Source organism: Stegostoma tigrinum, chromosome 31, assembly GCF_030684315.1.
Source record: "Stegostoma tigrinum isolate sSteTig4 chromosome 31, sSteTig4.hap1, whole genome shotgun sequence".
NCBI classification, from domain to species: Eukaryota; Metazoa; Chordata; class Chondrichthyes; order Orectolobiformes; family Stegostomatidae; genus Stegostoma; species Stegostoma tigrinum.
Window position 1 is genome coordinate 26,362,354 of NC_081384.1, and position 16,610 is coordinate 26,378,963.

Genomic DNA, 16,610 nt, shown 5'->3' on the forward strand with positions numbered 1-16,610 from the left:
ATGAAGCATTGGAGAAAAATGACTTTTTAGTGTAGAGCTTATATATTTTAATTGTACAGAGAACATAAATGCAGAATGCCACTTTAAAGTAAGGCAGAAAATAGCTCAAGAACATTATTAGAATTGAATGAAAGGTGAATCTAAAACTGATATTGGGAAACATTACTTCAACCAGATTGGAGAAGGTTGCATATATACTGATAGGAAGGATAAAAGGGTTAATATTGGCGTTCTTCAAGGTAATATTAAGAGCTGTGGTGGGAGAGTTAATGTGAGAGAGAGGAATGAGTTGCTTAGGGTGAAGTGACATTCCCAATACTAACGTGTGTTTCTGTCTTTTTTGCTAATGTTTTTACTTTACACAGTGCAAATTTGACATCTGCATTATCAACATTGAGCAAAGATAGTTTATCTTGTTTTAATACGGATAATTTATACATGCAATTTATACATCTTGTTCTCTCCCTCTTGTATATTTGTGTGCTAAGATGCTTAATATACTAGAGAAATTTTCTACTTGAACAGAGCAATATTGTGGTTCATAATTTGCTCTGTGAAAAATGGCAGAGCAAGAGATTTTCTATTATTTGCTCATCTCTTTAAAGTAGAGAAAATTTGCAACCTTCAAGAAGACAAAACAACATTTGGGCTTTGAATGGTTTGAACCAATCTTTTTCTATTTTGGAGGTCATTTGCTTTACATTTTGTAGATACTAACGTAAAGTAAGGGTGAAGTTCAACAGAGAGGAGAAAACATGTGAAGCCTGGTGATGACCTAATGTTTAGAAAGGCCACTGGTTTTATAGTGTTTCTCTGCTTTACTGACAGAATATGTACATGTTTATATCCAGCATCGTAACTCAATAGTAATGGGCAGAACTGTAACAATAACTCTGGAAAAGCTGAAGTTTAGTTTAAAGCAGACACAGTGAATTAGATGTAATAATGTGGACTGTTTATCACCCGAATTGGTGTTTGTCACGGAATTGTACTGTGTGAATATCATCCACTGGACTGGATGACATAAAATACGACCAAGCTAAAGCTGAGGGCAAGGTTTGTTAAAAGCAAGTGATGAGCCTCTTTCCAGGGACACACAAGCAAGTCTAATGATTTAGTTGATCAAACCAACATATAAAACAGTACCAGTGGTTGATCTGATCATTTGTTAGAGACTGGACAGTGCTAGAGTTTGAATACATGGCTTGTCTGTGTGGAAAAAAGGGTGTAATAAAAGTTTGCCTTACAATAAAATTTGCTAGGCCAGGGAAGAGGTTGGCTTATCCACAGTTGGAAGTGGGGACAGTGTGGATTGATCACTGTTCTAGTATTACCTTCAGATAGTCCATATAAATGGATACACTTATAAGCACTGTAATCTTGCATTTTGCAGTACTTTTGAAGTGAACTTTGCTTAAATAGAGAACATTGGTTGTTGAATTGCTTTGGGTTTTTGATATCGATAGGAAACTCGAAAGCCTAAGGAAAGTGGGGAAAAAAACATTTACAATTTGTAGTATTCTCTGCTATTCTTCAAAAATGCCTGGCATTTGTAGTTTTTTGTTACGGCATCTCCTGAATATCAATCAATGCGGCAACTAATGTAAAAGTCAATATACCGTGCAATATGCCAAACAGTGAATACTACCACTGTTGCTAAATTCCTGCCCATTAGCTCTGTAGAATGAAGAAAGCCAAATGAATTCAGTCCACTGCTGTAACTCTCATTAGTCAGTCAGGCTGTCAGTTATTTTCCACCTTGTGTGTGATGACCAGTTCTTCCTCGATTCCTTATTCATTGTGTGTTTGTGACTCAAGCCATAAACAAAATTCTATCTGTTTCCATTCTTAAAACAAACTGAAACCAATGGCATTGTGTTTCTTGGATCTCCTGTTATGCATTGTTTCTTGTTCAAACTTGTTTCAAAATGATTTTAAAGTTTCTAAATTCTTTGAATCCTAGATACTTCCAGTACTCCCCTCTCAATCAACTCATCTCTGCAATTAGTATTATTTGTTCATTAATATTTACCATGTTGCAGCAGTCTGCCTCATAATAATATAGGATTAAACACCCTCACCATTTACCTTTGTTTAAACAATTTGTTTTTGTCTTCCATCTCCTGCTTCATCTTCAAAAGGCAGGTGAAGAAAATCCAACCCTTCTTTCAATATCATCATTACAATTGCCCTTCCCTGATACTCTCATACCTAAGTATACAAACCTGTTATAGAGTCACAGAGCCATAGATTAACTCAGCGTGGAAACAGGTCCTCTAGCCCAAATTGGTCCATGCTGACCATGGTGTCCGCTCAGCTATTTCCAATTGCATGCGTTTAGTCCGTATCCTGATAAATCCTTCTCATCCATGTACCAATCCAAATATTTTTTAATTGGTGCTATTGTATCTGCCTTGACCACTTTCTCTGGCAGCCCATTCCATATATGCACCACTCTGCATGAAGAAGTTTCTCCTCAGGTCCTTCTTAAATCTTTTCCCTCTCACCTTAAACCTACCCCCTCTAGTTTCCAATTCCCCATCCCTGGGAAAAAGACTATATGCATTCATCCTATCTATGCACCTCAATAAGGCCATTCCTCATTCTCCTATGTTCTGAGGGATAAAGTCCTATCCTGGCTAACCTCTCCCTTTTGATTCAGGCCTACTAGTCCTGGCAACATCCTCGTAAATCTTCTTTGCCCACTTTCCAGTTTAACTATGTCCATTCCTATAACAGGCTAACAAAAACTGTACACAATATTCCAAGTGCAGCCTCACCAACGACTTATACAACTGTAACATAATGTCTTAACTCTTGCACTCAATGCCTCGACCAATGAAGGCCAGCGTGCTAAATGCCTTCTTCACTACCCTGTCCACCTGTGACACCACTTGCAATGAACTATGTACCTGTGCTCCTAGGTCCCTCTGTTCCACAACACTCCTCAGGACTTTGCCATTTACTGTATGAGCCCTACCTTAGTTTGACTTTCCAAAGTGCAACACTTCATACTTGTCTGTATTGAATGGCATTTGCCAACCCTCAGGCCATTTCCCCATCTGATCAAAATCCCTCTAATTTTTGATAACCTTCTTTGCTATCAACAATACCTCCTAATTTTGTATCATCCACAAACTTACTAATCATGCCTTGTACATTCACATCCAGATCAGTTATGTAAATGACAAATAACAAAGGTCCCAGCACCGACCCCTGTGACACACCACTAGTCACAGGCCTCCAGTCTGAGAAGCAACCTTCAACAACCACCCTCTGCATCCCACCATTGAGCTAGTTTTGAGTCCAACTAGCTAGCTTTCCCTGGAAACCACGCGACCTAACTTTCATCACTAGCCTGCCATGTGTGACCTTGTCAAAGGCTTTACTAAAGTCCATATGTACAACGTCCACTGCCATACCCTTATCCATCCTCTTGGTTACCTCTTTTAGAGTTTTTCAAGAATTTGTCAGACATGATTTCCTGCGTACAAATCTGTACTGACTATCCCTAATCAGACCTTGACTATCCAAATGTTGGTTGATCATGTCCCCCAGTATCCTCTCCAGTAACTTGCCTACCACTGACGTCAGACTCACTGACCTGTAGTTCCCTTTGCTACCTTTCTGAAACGATGGAACAATATTAGTCACTTTCCAGTCTTCCAGAACTTCACCAGTGGCTAAAGATGAAGCAAAATTCTCTGCAAGGACCTCTGCAATTTCTTTCCTGCCCCCCGCCCCCAAATATCCGAGGATAGACTTGATCAGGCCCGGGGGGATTTATCCACCTTAATACACTCCGTCCAACTGTAAATTATGCATCTTTCTGATGCTTCCTGAATGTTATGATCTTTGACATCTTAGTGAAAATCTTGGTTCACTTGTTTGTATGTACACCTTACCCAGTTCACCTATATAGCTTTCAATAAAAAATCAATAATGAATATGTGGGAAAAACTGAAATGGTTGCTACTTGTCATGAAGCCAAACAGATTTTTAAACACACTGCTGGCCAAAGTTTTCTTTACCTCATGTAAATCAAAATGACTGAAACTTAATTGAAAATGTAACAATATTGCAAGCTAGTTAAGGATGATGCATTATATTCCAGAAAAACACTCTCTCTTCCCATCAAATGTCAGTGTCATATCCCATATACCACAATAATTTTACGAAGCCTGATGAATGAAGCATGACTGGAAGTCATGACTGGAAGACAATGTGATGGCTTTTAATGGAATAGGAGCTCTTAATCTGATGCCAGTGGTGACACTTCAATGGAAAACAGTACTTAAAAACAGTGCAATTTAGCATCTGCTTGGAGATTACAGCTGTAACACAGCCTCGAGGATTCCAGTGATGTTTGTCAACTACAGAAGCATCACTCCAGTAGTTTATGACATCATCAGAGCTCTGTGAGTCATTTACAACCTTAAAAATCACCAGCCATCTGTTATCCACTATAACTATTTAGTGTTTGACTGAGGAAGGAAGCATGTGTAGGTGCCTTTCGGAATAACGTGTTGCAAATGCAAAGTCAAAAGTAAACAAATAATAATCATGGAGTTAAATATCATTGAAATGTAGATTTCCACCTCTGAAAACTACAATAAATGTTTTTCTTTCACTCAGTCTTGAAATCTACTGCTTTCCTCACATATCCCAAGCTGAAATTACCTTGATTAGATGCACTGCAGAATACTTTACTTTTTGTAATATCTGAGACTGAGAAACACAACTAACACAACTTTAGTTCAAATTCAACAGTTTTGTTAGCAAGAAAAGAACTTAGAACTTAACATTTCAGAACAAGTTAGAAAACATGCAGTCACCCTCTATGTAATCAGCCTTGGTTGACTGTAGGTCAAATGGATTTGATCTGACTAGAATCGATTAACCTTGCTCCTTAATGGCCTCACTTCCAATAGTAAGTATTGATGAGAACTCTTATCTTCTTTTATCCTTTAACCGCTAAGCAACTGTCCTTATGTCGACCCTTCTGTACCACTTGATTAGCTTTTGGGTTACGTGATCAGATTGTGGTCTACATTGAACTGAACTTAATCCAAAGCTTCATGTGCCATCAGCATCCTCCACATATTCCTCCTGTATGTAGTTGAGAAGCCACTGGTATATGTACCCTTCATCTCCTTCAAGCTCTGCTGTTTCACAGTTGGTTGGGTAACCATCTTGGAGTCATGAATTATTGTTTGTATCAAAAGTTGCTTGAGAAATTTGTTTAGGATGGTACGGTGGCTCAGTGGTTAGCACTGCTGCCTCACAGCACCAGGGACCTGGGTTCAATTCCACCCTTGGGTGACCGTCTGTGTGGAGTTTGTGCATTCTCCTCATGTCTGTGTGGGCTTCTTCCGGGTGCTCCAGTTTCCTCCCACAGTTCAAAGATGTGCAGGCTAGGTGGATCGGCCATGCTATATTGCCCGTAGTGTTCAGGGGTGTGTAGATTAGGGGATGGGTCTGGGTGCCAGTGTGGACTTGTTGGGCCAAAGGGCCTGTTTCCACACTGTAGTGAATCATGTAGAATACAGTTCGAGCTGGTCTTAAAGTTTGGCAGTCCACAATTTGTTTCAAATAGTGTCAACTCAATTCCATCACATTGTTGCAGAAAATTCAAGTGAATCTTTAAATATATTCTTAAAGATTCTAGCACCTTTATACGTCATCAAAATAAATCTAACCAATCAAACTTATCATCAGCTTAAAACTTCAACAATGAGAAGTTTCAAATAATCAGGGGATTTTACCAGCTTTACCAGCTGAGGACTGGTCCTATAAAGAAGTGCCCTTTCTCCCAGGAGTTTTTGCACCAGCAAAATGCACTCAGGGTATAATACATGTCCAGGTATGTTCTAGGAGAAACAGTCTCTTATGTCAAGTTTTACAATATCGGCAGTTAGAACCCTAACAAACTTTCTATGATCTTGTTGTATAGATTTGGCCTTGAGGATTTAAGCGTGAGACTGCAATTCTTTTAAACTTGCTTATGAATATTTACATTAAGAATCAATTTGAATTAATGTTATAATGATGTATCGAATCATAGGCATTAAAGATAGTTATAACTTGTCTGTTTAGATGTGTGTACAATGTTTAAAACCACCTTCTAAAAAATGATATTCAATCATAATCCGGTATAATTTCTCTAGATTGTCTCATCTCAACCTTTAAGGGGAATTTGTGTGGAACTTAAATTTTTCTAGGTGTGTTTGTGATGTAGGTATGTAGCTTTATAATTTGACATTGTGGAAGAAAGACAAAGGTTGTCTATTGATTGTATGTCTGCAAAACAAGCCTTATCACTTTGCTTTTAGGGTTTCTATCATGAATACTAATGGTTCTTTAGTGACTGTAATGAGGTCAGCCAGGTGGACCTGATAGAATATGTGTACCCTAACTTGAGCTGTTCATTTTTTTTCTCTCTATTCATTTATGGGATGTGAGTGTCACTGGCTGGCTACCACTTATTGCCCATCCCAAGTTGCCCTTGAGAAGGTGGTGGTGAGCCACCTTCTCTGGCAATCTACTCCAATCAGGGAGCCCAGGCTGACAGATATAAACAGGACTGTCAGAGGTTCTGTTCACTCAGAGTTAGCTCTGAGGGAGCTGGATCACTGTCAAATACAATGCTTTTGTGAATAAAGGGTGGTTTGGTGGCTGAATGCCAGCCTCTATCAAGTTATTTCAATTCAGACAGGTGTTTGACAATCATGGAAGGTCCCTGAATATCCCACACTTTTTCTGTGTAGTGTTTCTTGATATCGATTCAAATACTGGAGTTGTACCTTTTATTTAAATTAATCCTTTTAACTAAATGAGCACCTTCGGTTTTTAACTAAGTTGGCTAATTTCTTTACATTCTAACAGTCATCTATGAGATGCATCTGCCATACCTTCAAGAAACACCTTCCAAGTTTTAATGCTTCGATATGTTTTTCAAGGTGATCCCATACATTAAGAATTTGATACACTTGAGCCATCAAGCATTTTGACTTTTTGCCTCTTCTCCTGCTTACCACGAGCAATAGGTACTGCACTACAATGAGATGTATCACCATCAGCATATAAAAGATGATTCGTATCAAATTGTATTTACATTTGCACACCAGTCTCAAATGTTGAGCTACATTGTCTTGAGTCCACATAGCAATTGTTGACAATAGTGCTTCCTGGACAGATCAATATGCCTCTTGAGATGCAATCAAATGTTAGGGTAAAATTTAGTACCATATTTATAACAATCATCTTTTAACTTAGTTTATAAAGACCACCTATTCATATAATTCTGAATATGAGCACATTATGCTGATGGATGGAAAACAAAACAAAAACAAATGAACATGTGTAAATAGGCTAAAACAAAATGTATTGTACCCTTTGAGACAAGTAGCATTTCTGTTGCCATCCTGCTTTTCAATGCTGATGACAAAGTACTCTTCTTTAACTTGCTATACACATGCTGGATGTGCATATTCTGCTTCCACATTACCTCCATTAGTGCTACAAGGGCGCTTGTAGGGATCCTATGATGTCTCCTATGTGCATGGAGATTGGCCTCTGCCAAAACCCTGCTTTCATTTACAGTATGGGGTTCATACACTATCCATCCATCTTGAATGTCCCAGTTGTCTCTAGATGAAATACTGCCATAGAGTCTTCCAATTCAGGATCACAGGAAAGGAGAAAAGGGAAATTTTGCCTGACAAATTTATTGTTGTTCTTTTGAGGAAGCAACAAGCAAGGGAGCTATAGGAGAAACAGTGGATATAATAGATTTGGCTTTCTGAAAGACATTTGATGAAGTACTGCACATAAGGCTACTTGATAAGATAAGAGCCCATGGTCTTGGGGAAACTGTCTTAGCATGAATAGAGGATTGGCTAACTAATAGAGGACAGAGAATTGGGATCTAGGGAAATTTTTCTGGATGCCAATCTGTAAAAATTAGAGTGACATGGAAATCAGTGATGGGACCACAATTTCCAACATGTATTAATGATTTGGATGAGCAAAGGGGAATGTGTTTGACAGAAAAATAGATGGGAAGGCAAGTAATGAGGATGACACAAATAATCTTGAGAAGAATATAAGAACGGTTTAGTGAATTGAGACAAAAATTGGCAGATGGAATATAATGTGGAAAGTGTGAGATTACGCAGTTTGGTAGGAAAAATAGAAGAGCTGAATATCATTTAAAAGGCATAATATTGCAGAAAACGGTAGCACTGAGTGATTTGGGAGTCCTCGGCCATGAATCTCAAAATGTTAGCATCCAAATTCAGCAAGTTATTGGAGAAGCAAATGACATGTTGGCCTTTGAAATAAGGGGAATGGAGTGTAAAAATAAGGAAGTTTTGTTAAAACTACAAAAGGCATTAGACGCCCACAACTGGAAGTTGTGAACAGTTTTGTTTTCTTTAAAAAAAGGCAGTTCGGTGAAGGTTCACCCATTTGATCCTAAGTTTTTCAACAAATTTTCTTATGAGGAGAGGTTGAGTAGGTTGGGCCTATACTCACTGGAATTTATAAGAATAAGAGGAGATTTTATTGAAACACAAAATTCTTAGGAGCCTTAAAAGGGTAGGTGTGGACACATTGTTTCCCCCTTATGGGAGAGCCTAGGATCAGAAGGTGCCTCTAGTCGCTTAGACGTTGGGGAATTTGTGGAATTCTTTACCACAGAGGATTATTGAAGTAGGGTCCTTAAGTTTATTTGTGTCTGAGAGAGAGATTTCTTCTAATCATTTAAGGGATAGAGCAGCAATGTGGAGCTATGGATTATCAGATCACCCATGATCTCATCAAATGGCAAAGTGGATTTGATGGAGCAAATAGCCTACTTCTGTTCTTCTGTTTTATGGTTTTATAGAAAACCAATCATGACTGTATTAGAACCATATGTATATTCTTGTTTGGCTGGGCAGAACTAGTCAACTTTCTTTATTCACAAAAGAAATTGTTATTGTGGCATTTCATCCTGGCACCTAAGCTTTGTTCATGAGGAAAGCTTCCCATCTTTAATTTATCACAAATTTTCCCTTGTCTTTTCCTTCCAAACAGTGTCTTTGTCAATGCTATGTTCTATGGAAATGAATTCTTTTGGGTTCATGTTGTAACACAAATGTTCCCCCAAAATCTGCGAAATTTTTTGTTCTTTCTTCTGGCTCAAAAATAAATTATGTCCTCTAATTATTAAATCCAATTTTATCCCAAATTCAACCAGCAATACTTTTTGTCTGATAGATTTTGTTAATGGTTAATTTATTTCTCAGCATAAGAAATGATTATTTTTTGAACCCACAAGTCACCGAGAATAATCTTTTGTTAGTTTCTTTGTTGAAAAAGAGATTATCCCCTTAAACCACATATAGATTTACTGAGTGTTTGAAATTGCAGCTCGTATTGATTTATTTCATCAATTTCACTTTCAGAAATGCTTATGTCCAGCCTTCATGGTTTTAGGGGGTGATTTTATATCAGAGACGGAAGTGCCTGCAAAAATTTAGTTCAAATTGTCACCATGCTATTCCTAAATTCTCAAAGCCTCTGGACTCCTTGCTGAACCATTAAGCTTCATATGGACCTGAATATCACCTGCTCTTGAGCCAAATGGATTAATATGTCCAATCATATCTGTGAGCTCCAATTGTGATTAAAGTTTTAACTTAATGTTGATATAGAATTTCAGCCCAAGATTGAAATACAGCAAACATGAATAAATAACCAGAATCACTTTGAATGTCCCAAATTCCAATTCACATATTAAATGTTCCGAAGCTGCCAGTTTTATTTTCAAAGCTGTATGTTTGGAAATAGAGTTGAGATGAGGAACCTGATGGGCTAGGTTTTGGATGAAGGCTGCTTGGTTCACTGAAAGCCTTGCCAGCAAGTCAACATTCAATGTCAAGAAATATGCAAGTGCCCAGTTTAAACATCTTGGCTTGGAGAGCCGAAGGACCAGTAGCTGTACTGTAATTTTCTTTGTTCTAATTTTATCAGGATTCACCCCATAGCTCGGACCCCATTCCTTCCAAAATGGAACAGGCAGTCAATTCCATCAGCACTCTTGAGAAACGGACCATGATACAACATCTGATAGTCAATGCCACAGCCTCTATCAAAGCTCTAAGAGCTGTAGAGAACACCCAGGTTACTGCCTTCATGGTTATGTGCACCATAATACAACGGGGCCTCTAGGGTATCCTGGAATCATGGCAAATTCTACCAGTACTGTGACTTGCTCCCCAAACGATCACCAGGATTGCTGACCACAGCCTTGGGCAGAGTAGTAGCCAGGTGGAAGCTGGCATGAACCTGCTGATGTCTCTTTCAGAATTACAGCATTTCTGTCCCATCCTTTCCACTTTGCCAGTGCCTTCCCTTTACCCTGTTAAATTGACAGGCTAGAATACTACAATGCAAGCTGAAATGGTGAAGTTTGAAGCTGTTTCAGCTCATTCTCCACTTCCACCTGCGGCCTTTCACCTCCCATTCTGCAGCACATCTCACTTCATTCCCTCAGTATTCGAAAACCTATCAATCTTGGACTTGAACATATTCCATGGCAGAGTGTCCACAACTCTTTAGGACAAAAATTTTAAAGGTTGACAAATCTTGGCATGAAAGACTTTCTCCACATCTCAGTCCTACATCAGTGATCACTTATCTGTGAGTGTAAACCCTACTTCTAGACACTGCAGCTAGGCAAAACATCCTTCCAGCATTCAGTCTGTCAAACCCAACATGTCTTTTTATCTCTCATTTCCTTAACATGGGGGAAAATAAGCCTAACCGACAAGATCTTCCCACATTGGACAATCCCAAGTATTATCCAGTAAATCTTTTGTTGCTTATTGCATTTCCTCTACACTAAGTATAACCTTTCTTGAGGAAAGGAACCAAATATGTACACTGTGCCCCAAGAGTCGCTAAACTGAAGACTTGTGCATTTGTAAATAGGACGTAAAATGTTATTATCCAGTGTGAAGGCTGCTAAACAATGGAGCTGTATGATGTTGGAGAGGAGGCAGGTTTACAGGGCTAGCTGTAATTAAGGTATGTCTTCATAATGAAAGGAACATTGCTGGAATGTTACAACAACACTTTAAATCGATATCTGACTATATGGAGCAGAATTAAGTCAAAATGGAAGGAATCCCGATAGATCAATAGTGATAATTACTACAGTCATCACACCACATTCAGTTGTTGAGACTTTCACATCAAGCAGTTCCAATTATTTAGTAAGATTTTGTAAAATATCAAGAAATGATTACCCGTCATTCACTTGAACACGGACCTGAAGAGGCTTGTCTTGGGATTGAAATGCCAATTGGGTGCGGGCCTTGGCTGGCATTGTGATTCGCTGCTGCATCTCTGCATTGACTTCAGTGTGGGAACCAGGCTTCATCTGGACAAACAACCTCCCCCTACAGCTTATAGGCATGTTTTGGTCATACTTCTTTGGGCTGTCAGAGATGGATATCTGTTTCGCCACTGATCGCAAGATCTGGGTCAATATGATTTTCTGAACAGTCTGTTACAACTGAAAGAAAGAGGAATAGGAGGAGCCCATTTGGTTCCACCAAGCCTGCTCTGCCAGTCAACAGGATCATGGCTGGTCCAAAATTCTTCATGCCCACTTTCCTGCCCTATCCCCATGAACCTTGGTTCCCTATTGATGAAGAATATGTCTCTCTCAGCCTTAAATATATACAAGGACTCTATTCCCACAGCTCTTGTGCAAAGGAGTTCCACAAATTCATAACCCTCTATAAGAAGAAATTCCTCCTCCTCTCTTGACAGCTCTTAAATTGACACCCCTTTATTCTGAGACCCTTTGGTCCTAGTTTCTCCAATGAATGAAACATCATCTTAGCATCAACCCTGTCAAGTTATTTAAGAATCCTATGTGTTTCAATCAGATCACTTCTTATTCCTTTAAACTCCAGAGAATGGAGCCCCAACCTGTTTAGCCTTTACCCATATGACATTGCCTCCATACTAGGGATCATCCTAGTTAACCTTCTCTGTACTGCCTCCAATGAAATGATATCTTTCCTTAAATAAGGGATCAAAACTGCTCACACCTCCCTCACTTTTAATTCTATCATTTGCCTGGTGCTGCTGTTCGACTAACTGAACTTAAATTGCCTGGCTTCACACTCTCGTTTCCTGAACAGAACCTTTTGACTTTCCACCCCACAGGGGCTGTTCTGAATGTTAGGGAATTCTGATCAATCAAAACCAATGCTTATCCTTCCACTGTAGCCTCCTCTTTTAAAACCTTAAGGTATAGTCTGTCAGCTTTATGGGAGTTATCAGCTTTTAGATCTATCCATTAATTTCGCCAGTGTTATTTCCTGCTGCTCATTTTCACTAACCCTTGTTTGCTCACTATTTTCTGAATTTTTTTCTTCTATTGCGAAAGATGAAAGGTATTCTTTTAATATCTCTGCCAATTTCTTGTTTCCCATGATAATTTCTCCTCACTCATGTTTACTTGAGCCAACTCTATTTTTTAATATGAAATAAAAGCTTTTAGATTCCGTTTCATGCTGCTGACAAATTTATTTTTATGCTCTTTTTTTCTTTTTATTTATCAATTTCTTTATCCTTTGCTGAATTCTAAAATCCAGCCAATTCATGGGCTTACCAACTTTCCTGTGAATCTTATAAGCTTTTTTCTTTAATCATTGCTATCCTTAACTTTCTTTGGTAGCACATCTACATCCCCTTGTGATAACACACTGTGGGGCTGGAGGAACACAGAAGGTCAGGCAGCATCAGAGGAGCAGGAAAGCTGATGTTTCAGGTCGGGACACTACTTCTTCAGAAAATTTTTTTTCTGAATAAGTGTCCCAACATGAAACATCAGCTTTTCTGCTCCTCTGATGCTGCCTGGCCTGCTGTGTTCCTCCAGCTCCGCACTGTTTTATCTCTGACTCCAGCATCAGCAGTTTTTACTATCTCTCACTTTACTTGTGGAATCTTTATTGCTTATTTGATTATATATTAATTGAGGCAATAACCTGTTGTGGTGGTTGGGTGCTTTACCATGCTCAGTTCGGGTGATGGCGCACAGAAGAGGGAGATTTTTGACACAGTGGTGGTACTGCTAAATCTAAGCCAAAGCTTGTGTGTGTGTGTGTGTGTGTGTGTGTGTGTGTGTGTGTGTGTGTGTGTGTGTGTGTGAGTGAGAGAGTGATAGAGTGATATTATAGCCAAATAGATTGATTGTCAATCTGTAAATCCATCCTTTATGCCTTTTGACAGATGAGTTTCCTGTTCGGCCAGAACTATGTGGTGATTACAGAGTAACCGTGACCCACGTAAAAAATATTCCAGGCATAAGTTCTTGCCATGGCCACATGTCATCAGCATTGTGAGGGACTGCCACAAACACAACCACAAATGTTTGTCCTGTGATATTTGCTTTTGAAATGAGAATTATGCATTACTTCTTTTAAAGAAGTTATATTTATGTTGAATTTAGTGTCAAGGCTTATCTGCCATCATGTCTTTTAATCTAGTTTCTCAAACTTTACTAATTTTGCCATCAGGTGATTTCAAATCTATGCTGTGCCTGCCTTTTTCAGGTGCACAACTGCACCAACACTTTATTCACACAAATTCAGTAAATTCACACGAGCTGGTTTTTGTGTGACAATAAGTGACAATGATGAAAGACTTTATATTGGAGCAGCGTAGATAAACAATGAAATTTGTCCGTAGCAGCATCTTAATGCAGAAACAGTGCAACATCGATCCACACACATTTCGTCAGGGAGAAACCAAAGCAATTACATTCTTACAGGAGAGTTGCATCAGGAAATTTTCCAGGATTGTCCACTCTGCTGTATGTGAGAAAAGGGGGTGAGTGATATTGGAAGGTCTCCGGTGATGTAATATTTGAAAGTGATATGATGATTGTATCCATTTTATGAATTATCATTCTTATACCCGAGATGGGAGAAATCACTTTGGGAGTTTTACAGAAAGTGAGCAAAGCAAAGCTTTTGCAATTGGCAAACTTAGGACAAAGTAGAAAATGGCTACAGCCACTTTACATAGTGCAAATCATGCTTCCGAAGCGCCAGTGTAAGCCTTAACATTAAACCTTTGTATAATTTGTTTGAAGGCACACTTTCCCATCTTTGCCAAAAGACTAATATAAGAGAGCTGTTGCATGGTGTTATGCCAAGAATAAGAAGAATTCAATTAATCATGACACATTAGGCAGTCTGAACAGGGAGTGCGGTTTTGTAAAAAGAGCAATTGAGGTAACAGTTGGTTGGAAAGATACAAAATTTCTCAGTATTTGAAGGTTTGAAAATTATGCAGCAAAACATGAGAAACAAGTGCCAGATTTCGTTAAACAATTTCCTTGCGAGGGTAAGGTTTACTCACATATGCCAAGAGGAGCTGGTAAAGGAATTACAATTTTAAGAGATACAGGGGCAATCAATCTCTGATTAGAAATGAGGAGATATATAATTCAGGAGGAGTATTGTCAGAAAAGGTGATAATACGTGGAATGTATGCTGAGAAGAGCAGAGTTCCATTATATTAGGTGAAATTGGAGAGTGCAATGAAATGTGGTGAACTGGGGCTAGGAGCACTGGAGGAATTGTCTGTTCCAGAAATATAGTTTAACCTTGGTTATTGTATAGCGGGATCACAGGTGGGAGTGATGCCTACTGTGGTTGAAAAGTCAGTGGAATATTAGGCCACTGAGGTGTTACGGCAGGTTTACCCTGGGATTTTCCCTGACTGTGAGGTAACAAGATCACAAAGCCACAGGATGAAGCAGGAGGAGAAATCACTGAGTAAAGATAGTGAGGTTGAAGTTCAAATATCAGAAACTATGTTTGATCAAATGGTTAAGAAGGAAACAAGATCAGCTGGAGGACAATGTGGATATTTTTAGTTGAGAGAAGTTAGCAGAATTACAACAGAATGATGAACAACAGAAGCAGTTGTATAAAAAGGTATAACTGAAAAAGAACATTAATATATCCCGGAATGTCACTATCTTAAAAATGAAGTCTTGATGAGGAAATGGGGATCATTACATGTTTGGGCGGATGAGAAATGGACAGAGGTTCATCAAGTGGCATTATCGGTGGGTTATAAAAACAAGGTGTTGCAGGTAGTACAAGAATTATCAATAAGAGGTAATTTGGGAGTGAGGAAATCTTAAGCCAAAATACAAACACATTGCTTTGGTCTGGAATGCATAAGGATATGGTTGAATTTTGCCAGACATGTCATATGTGTCAGGTAATTGGGAAACCTCAGTCGATGATCAAACTAGCACCCTTAATACCTATTCCTGTATTTGAGGAGCCTTTTACAAGAGCCTTAACTGATTTCCTAGGAACTCTACCTAATAAAAAGTGGAAATCAGTATTTGCTGACCATAATGGACGTGTCTACTAAATTTTCAGAGGCCCATCCATTACACAGTATCATGGCTACAAGGATTGCAAAAGAGTTACTCACTTTTTTTTAAAACTAGATACGGACTACCCACAGAAATACAATTGGATCAAAGGTCAAATTTTACATCAAAATGATTTCTGGCTATGGTAAGCTGGATTGTGGACTCAGGGATTCAGTGGGTCTTTGGCTGCAGTGGTAAAAGCGCCTGGTGTGAGCACTCCCATCTGTAGCTTCAGCAAGTTATTGTCTGCAGCGGTGGTGCATACCTATTGGGTATTTTTTTCAGAAAATTGAATACTCGCCCACAGAAATACTCCACAATCGGGAAGCAGCATAGTTGAGTTTGGTATTAGTATTGCAATATTTTAACGCTTATATTGCCAATAATGTGTCTGAGACAGTTATATATACTGATTGTAACGCCTTTAAGTTTTTGAACAGAATTAAGGACAAAAATTCCAGAATGTTTAGATGGAGCTTATTATTGCAGCCATTCAATTTGAAAATTATACGTGTGGCAGGGTGAGAGAATGTAATTGCCAAAGCTTATTGCGACTTTGATGAAGGAAGACACAGGTGTTCAGTGGTGGGGGAGAAAAAATGGACTGAAATGTATTGTGTGAATGTTTGCATGCTTAGAGTCAATGTAATATATATGTATTATGGTGTACTAAAAGCATAAAACTAAATGTTTTTAGAAATGAAACCATCTTTGTAACTTGATGGTAATTTTTATAAGGTACGGGGGGGGGGTTGTGATGAATCTATGGGTTTAAGAGATGTGTTTTCACTTGTTTTTTTTAATGAAGAAAGTTGAGATAGAGGTAATGAACTGTATGTGGATTCAACACAGTAAACAGCTTGTGAGGCCTTCGGGTTTTTTCTAGAAATAGCCTGAATGAGTGGGTTCAATCTCCCACAGAACCAAAATATTTAGTTTTCGCTTTCAGCCATTGCTGGGGTCTGGAAGCTGGGGGTGGAAGCCCTTATTTCTCTCTCTTACAGCTAAAACCTGGGGTTCGCTTCCTGCTGCTAGAATTGCATATGAGACAATCTGTTTCACTGAATTTGCCTTTGCCAAGGTTGTGTTTATGGGATGGCACGATATTAGTACATTTAGTTGGTAGTAGTTAATGTATATATTGTTT